Genomic DNA, 7,995 nt, shown 5'->3' with positions numbered 1-7,995 from the left:
TTATTTTCACTAGTACAATACTCAGCAGATATTGCAATCTAAATTATTTGTCCCTAATTATTTCCAGTGTATTCAGAAAAGTGAAGTTGGAATTGTTATAATAAAATAATGATTAATACCTAGCTCTTATACAGCACTTTTCATCTATAGATCTCAAACTGCTTTATAAAGCAAGCCAGTATTATCTGTATTTACAGATGGGGAAATTGAGGTACAGAGAGAAGAACTGACTTGGCCAAAATCACCCAGCAGGCCAATGGCAGAAGTATGAATAGAACATAGGTCTCTTGAGTCCCAGGCTAGTGCTCTCTCCACTAGGCCATGCTACGGCCCATTTTATTTGATACCCTTCTCACTCTCAGCATGGCCATGCTATATAACCCCCAGCTATAAATGGCTCCTCATTGACAGACCTAGAGAACTCCCATTAATTGAATGAGCATAGGGACTAAACTCCTTTTTCATGCTTGTGGTTGTCCCTCCATCCTGTGGTTGAGGCACATTAGTGGCAAAGGTTAGAGAAGCTTGCACTGTCCTGTCTCATCCTGTAGGAGTTCTGAGGATAAAGAGATGACTGCTTTTTACAGGTGTCAGTCATGTCCATTTCACAAGTAACACAATCTCTCTTTTGAACAGAGCATGGAGGGTTGTTGTTTTTTTTTAAAAAAAAAACAGCCTCCATTTTAATTCCCTAAAAATGAACATTTTAATGACTGCATCATGTATGTGCTCACACACACATGTAATCCAGTGGCCATAGGCTAAGATGGGTTGAAAATTTTCAGTCTAAATAGTTTTTCAGTGGATAATTGGGTTTTCAATCGAATAAGGTTTTTTCTTCTGAAAAGTGTCTGCTTTCAGCAAAAAAATTCTGTAGAAAAATGGAGTGATGAAAAATCAAAACGTTTTTGGATTTTTGCCCCCAATATGAAAAATTTCAGGCAAATACCAACATATTTTGGTTTGGACATACCAATGTTGGGCCTCGTGGGAATTATAGTTCTGGTGCTTCATGCCCCCATTCTCCTCTATGGAACATGTTTCCTAGCTGGGCTATATCTCCCATGGCATATCATGGCCAGGGATACACATGAGGCACTGCAATGCTCAGCAAGAGGGGAGGATCATGGTGCAAAATGGGAGATGCAGTCTGGCCAGGGAGTCCAGCCCAGGAAGGAGAATGGGGACATGAGGCACTGCAGCTGGCATTTCAGAATCTAAATTTTTGATTTTCCGCAGAAAGATTTTAGCTTTTGATTTTTCACTGAGAAGTCAAAATTTTCCAGACAAACCCCACTCCCCATTTCCCGACCAGCTCTACTACATACATACTCACAGCATATTCATTGTATATAAATAAAGTAAAAGGGCAAATACATTATGAATGGCAGTTGCTCTAAACAGTGATGCAAATATAAGGCCTAAAACCACTATCCTGCTGGCTTTCACAAGGAGGGGAAGAGAAGAACAGTGAAGTACTGCAAAATCCTATCTGCTCCTGAACAGACAGAGAGAAGGGAAAAAACCCAGTCTCTACGAGTATATTCTCCTGGGTTTATGTAATTTTTGCAAGGTGCTCAGTTACCATGGAGACAGGCATGAGACAGAGGAGATTATTTCTCTACTCGAGGAAAACTCCCATTAAAGGCACTGGCAATTTTGCCAGAGTTCAGACTGCAGGGTTTGGCCCACAATTATTATTTTTGTCTTGAAGAGACCAGAATGCACAATAGATTACGTTTCCGTGAGCGTGTTCAGGTGCAGGGCAGGGTGATAACGCTGCCTAGGAAAGAGATAAGGAGAAGTCTTAAAGTGTGCTGCTGATTACGGCCTTGACCCAAAGCCAGGGGTGAAAGTAATTTAAAGGACTTACCAGTACTCCGGAGTCCTGAGCAGGGGGCGTGGCCTCGACCGGAAGAGGCGTGGCCTCAACTGGAAGACACCACTGGCCCTACAGGCCACAACAATCCATCATATTCATTGTCTCAGTAAAATTGCCTGTGTAGACAGAATGTAAATTCTGTAATATAAGTAGCAATAGCTGAACATGTGTTTAGCATACTAGACATATTAGTGTCATAATCACAGGATAAATAAAACCATATTACTGACTGCACCGCACCAAATTTGCTAATATAAACTTTTCCTACCTGAAAGCTACAGGGCCTAAGCAAATATGCTTCCATTTGAAAGATAAAGTGAGGGAAAGAGCAGCGTGAGCTGATTTATAATGAATGTTCAGTCATGAAGTGAAAACAAAAGGGAAGCCGGCAAGCAGGTAAACAAATGTTAAGACAAGTACAGGGACCCTTTTAGGAAGCCTCTGAAACTAGATGTAAAATGGCACAAGGGGGACTACTGCATTAGAGTCTGAAGCAGTTTAGAATCGTGATGCTAATAGAGTACAAACACTACAGTCTGGAAGTAGACAAATGAGCGGAATTAGGGGCAATCTACACTAGCAAATTTTGCTGCTTTAACGCTACTGGTATCGTTAAAGTGGCAAAACCCAACTAGCACAGATGTAGATGTACTGGTATCAAAAGTGCTTATACTGGTATCGTTTATTCTAGTTCAGAAAGAGGAATAAGTTTTACTGGATTAAGGCATCTTCATAGTGGTTTAGCTGCATCCACACTAGGGCTTATATGAGAATAAATGTATCAGTAAAAAATCCACACCACTAACCAATATTTTTATCCTGGTACTACTTTTCTCGTGTAGACCAGTGCTTAGGTGACTTGCCTTCAAAGTCTTAGGCTACACTGATGGACAGTTCAGGCTACTCATCCAAATTTGATATAAAGGGAGACATCACCGGAACAGGGCTGGATCATGCTCCCAATACCTTCAGTGAAAGGAGGACTAGACCAACGTTAGGCAATCTGGGGATGTATAGATTAGACAAAGCTAGTATAGACAGAAATTAGGTAACTATTCTTAGAGAAGAAAGAGTGTTGTGTGGTTAAAGCACTGGAGAGATTCTTTGGACACAAGGGCTCAGTTCTTAGCTCTGACAGAGATTTCTAAGGGACTTTGAGCAAATCACTCTCTCTCTCTGTGGCTGGGTTGCCCATCTATAAAATGGGGAAAATAAGACTTCCTTTCTCTACCTCTTTGTCTGTCTTGTCTATTTAGATGGTAAACTCTTCAGAGTGAGGATTGTCTTTTACCATGTGTCTGTACAGCACTCTAACACAGTGGGACCTGGTCTTGGGAGACCTGCTACAGTAATATATATAAGTAATAAAATATATCCTGGCAGATAATTTATAAATGTGTTGGGGCTTGATTCTCCACAAACGTGTGCTGATTTAAAACCAGTATAAACCCATTGTCTTCCACTAAGTTAATCTTGATTTACCCAGTTTGTGAGATCCCTATGCATGAATTTTGATAAATAAAAAGCTATTGTTTAAGAACATCAGAGAGAAAAACAAGTATATACTTGTTTAAAGTGGATATTAGTTTCTAGAGGCTTGAACCACTTTTCTGGGGGACTGTCACCACCTGAATGTGTATTTATAATGGTTTGTGAATGAATACTGCTTATCCACTACAGAACAGGTCTGTAGGGTAAATGAAGGTTTGAGCCGATCATAAAAATGCCTTCCAGAATTCCAAGGAAAAGACTGCTGCATACATACATAAGACCATTTTAATATCTTTGCCATTATACATGATAGCTTAATTTTTAAATCAAAAGAAAGAGAAAATCGGTATATTATGGAGGGAACTTATTGCCAGGCCAGTTTGATTATTTTACTGATTTGGAAATTAAGAGTTTCCAAACCCAGCAAAATCCTTTTATTTTTCTTTAATGATATTGACAAATGAACAAACACTTGTGACTTTTAGCCAGATCCTCAGCAGGTGTAAACTGGGATAGCTCCAACACTGGAGAGATGCTGATTCACTCCAGACCTAGGATCTGGCCCTTTATTTTTAAATAGTAGGATGAAAGTAGGAATTAGGAATAACAGAGAAGTTTGGTTAGCGAAGAGGAGAATAATAAATAGTAATAAATAAATAATTAAACATTACTTCTTTTTATGCTCTTTGCTACTCCTTCCTTGACTATGAGCATAATCCAAAGCCCACTGAGATCAAGACAAAGAATCCATTGACTTCAATAGACTTTGACTCAAGTCCTACATCACTACTCTTATTTCATCCTTCATCCAGTGCCTCTAAATCCTTGGCCCCTTTTGTAGTCTCCTGTTCCCATTGTCAGTTTCATGCATTCTCATATCCCAATTCCAGTGCGTGGAATAGCCTTGCACTGTCAGTGAGCCATTCAGCTTCAAATAGCTCTTTAATAGTCTCCACTTATTCAACAAGCTTCCCTATTGATCTCATCACTGATGATGCCACCACATATTTGGCCATGTGCCCTATTGGCTTCTGTATTGTATTAATCTTGGCCAGGGCCTGATTCTGGTGCTGGCACTTTAAGGAGTCATGGGGACTCCTCACAGTAATAGAAGCTCTGTGCCAGCTAGTACGTTCGTGCAGGATCAAGTCCGCTGATTGTAAATTCCTTATGGCAGGGACTTTGTCCTTTTTCTGGTTTGTAAAGTATCTCGTAAACTTCTTGAGCTGCATACACTAATACAGAGAATGGGAGGAAGGATGGTCCATGATTAAGGCACTGGACTTGAACTCAGGAAATGCTGATTTCCTGTATGAACTGAGCTTGGACAAGTCACTTCATCTCGCTGAGCCTCAGTTTCCATTATCATGCTTGTCTCCCTTTCTCTCACCATTTGCCTCATCTATTTGTGTTCTAGGCTCCTGGGGGCAGAGACAGTCTCCTCCTGTGTGCATGTACTGTGCCCAGCACAACAGAGCCTCGGTATCTCTACAGATATGATATGGGAGGTGTGATTCCCAGGATGGGTAGACACTCTCGCATTACCCTCTCTCGAGCTGGCAGGCTAAAAATACCAGTGTGGGTGCTGTGGCACGCGCGGCAGCTTGGGCTAGCTGCTCAAGTCTAAGCCTGCCCAACCTTTGGGTCCAAGATCGGGTGGCTAGTCCAAGCGGCCGCCTGTGCTGCAAAGCCCACACTGCTATTTTTAGCATGATAGTTTGAACAGAGCTAGCAGACATCCGTGTCTGTCTGCACCGGGAATCACACCTCCTAGCTCAGCTGCTGTTTTCACAGAGAACTAGAAGACTGTCTAGTCTTGAACGGGTTCAGAACTATAAGGGTATCTGCCTGGATTTTATCTCACATGTTGTTTCCAGGCTGTATTCAAAACAAAACACACTGAAGCTGTGTTCCCTAATGTATAACACACAGCTCAAGCTTACATCTAAGGGGAAGTATTATCTCTTCCAAGAAAGACACTGAGAAAACTTCCAGTGGAGCATGTTCTTTTGTTGTATGCATCACCATTTTCTACAGCCATAGAGGTTAATTCTCTTAGGCTTGTACAAGAAAGGGGTAGGACAAAGGTTGGACCTGTTTTGAATGTTGATCTCATAAATGGATAATCCAATAATACAGTAAATGGATGTGAATAGGATTGTAGTTATTCTTCAGCTGCTTTGGAACTTTTAAAAATCAATGCATTTCGAAGCAATAGGACTCTGTATTAAGTAAGAGCAACCTTTTCCAAATGAGTTAGAGTTTTATGTTTAATTTCTTCTGAGCCACAAATGAACTCACAGACCAAAATTAAAATATGTAAAAATCCAATCCCATGCCAATATTCAGACCTCTCAGATGATATTTTTAGGAAATAGATTTTTCTCCTCAGGTTATTTCATCTTTTCTTCTATTTTTATTTTCCCATACAACTGCCCCTCCCTCTTCCTGTCCCTCTCCCTTTCCCTTCCCCATCACTTTTATCCACTTTGAAGGCTTTGATGCAGTCCCCCGTCAGTCTCTGGGCTAGACTGACACTGCTTTCAAGAGGCATGGAATGGTAAGACATGATGCTAGAAGTCAGGCTGTCTGGGCAAGCTACTTCACCTCTTTATACCTTGGTTCCCTCACCTACCCTTTGTCTGTTTAGAGTGGAAGATCATCAGAGCAGAGACTTTGGGTACAATGTGCTGTGCATACAGTGCCTAGCACCATGGGGTTCCAATCCTGGTTGAAGTGCTATTGTTATACAAATAATACTTTCTCTTTCTCCTTCCCCTATCACATTTGCAGCTTGTCTGTCTCTCCTCCAAAGCACATAAATGCTGACTCGTTACCATTCAACTGTGAGCACCTGGCAGCACTGGGCCGATGACACACAACTGAACCCACAATAATGGATATTTTCTCCTTCGAGTGAGTAAGGAGAATTTGCTGATGAATAGGTAATTGATCTAAACATCTTACTGTGGTATCATGCACTAAAGGCAGGCAAGCATTAGCAAGATCTTTCAACAGGAGTTGTGCTCCACAAATCAATTAGGCAAATCCCACCTTGTGCCTTTCTTTTTCAGGATTAAGAATCCAGGCCTTCCAATGCTAAGAGTCTCACATAGTGAAAAATGAGAGAAACTACTGAAATCATAGATAGTCCTTTAGATGATGACAAGGTCCAAGGGAAATCCACTTTACACTGTGATTTACAACTTTAGCAGATGGGTTGAAAGTCAGGTCAGCTTATTTTATTGTGGTTATGTTAAGCTTGTCATTTTCAGGGTCTCTGTCTCTCTCCCCCCCCCCCCCCCCACACAAATATATTCCCTTCTCTGTACTTTCTCTGCTAAGTGCTAAGGTACTAAGTGAAGCAGTGAACATTAAAATGTCATTTTGAGATGAACAAGAAAACTGGCACGCACACAAAATTCACAAAGCATTTTATGTTGCTGTCGATAAATTTAGCAGAGATTCTTTCCGTTGCTATGTGTATTCTTTCTAGCTAACCTGCTTCAAAAAATATTTAAAATTCCCCCCTTCTCCTTCCAAACTAAAACAGTGTGACTCCTCCCCAGCCCCCAATAAAGGATAATACAAATAAGCTATGATGTTTTGGCTAGTTGAATTCACCAATACTCTACCTATTAAGAGCTGGATATCCTAGAGCTAGGCTTTTGATCCATATTTAGGCACCTAAATAAGTAGCTTAATTTCCAGAGGTGCTGATTAGCTCCCAAACCCAATAACTTTCTAAGGAGCTGCAGATATTCCACCATCTGAAAACAACACAATGTATAAAGAATTTGGGCCTGCTGTTCCAGGAAGCCTAGGTAAACCAAAGTAGAGGTTTACACTTCTTATCTGAGCGATTTGTGTGAACAGACTACTAAATTACATGCCTTAAATGCAGAAAAATAAGCCAATTTTGCATTGCTCAGGGGTCGTCCTTTTGCACAGGGTGAGGGTTGTACTGATAATACTTACACAAATAAATAACAAGAATGGATACTTAGTTTTATAAAGGTGAGGAAGTATTATCCTCATTTCAGATATATGGAAATAAAAGCATTAACTAGCCCTTACTATGCCCTGCTGGTCTCCATTTTGCAGAAGGGAAGAATGGTGCAGCAAGGTGAAGTGACTTGCCCAAGACTACACAGCAACCTAGCAGTCACATGAAGATAAGAACTCAGACCCCAAATCAGCCAAGTTTTCAAGCACATGCTTTACTGAATCAGTGTCTCGGGAAGGTCTAGTCCTCAACCCTGAGCTCATACTTGCAGACAGCTTTGCCTCTTTTCTGAAACCAGAGACTTTACTTTTGATACTTGTTTTTTCCTAAAAATCTAAAAATGTAATCTCTGTGGTATATCTTTCTTTTAAAAAAGCCCCATGCTGTGCAGTGCTGAGAGCCCTCACCCCCTATTGGAAGCAATCGGGTTGAAGTGCTCAGCACTGCATAGGACTGAGACCTAAGTGCTTAACAAACACCTTGCCTGCTCCTCGGAGATGCCGAGAGAGGACAGCTCCCATCCTGCTGAATGATAGTATCTAGTGTCTATTGACTTTGAAGGGAGCTGTAGGGGCTCAGCTCCATTTAGGGCCAGAATGACTGTCTTTATGGTTGT

The sequence above is a fragment of the Lepidochelys kempii genome, chromosome 15 (assembly GCF_965140285.1).
Source record: "Lepidochelys kempii isolate rLepKem1 chromosome 15, rLepKem1.hap1, whole genome shotgun sequence".
Classification (NCBI taxonomy): domain Eukaryota; kingdom Metazoa; phylum Chordata; order Testudines; family Cheloniidae; genus Lepidochelys; species Lepidochelys kempii.
This window is presented reverse-complemented; position numbering follows the sequence as displayed.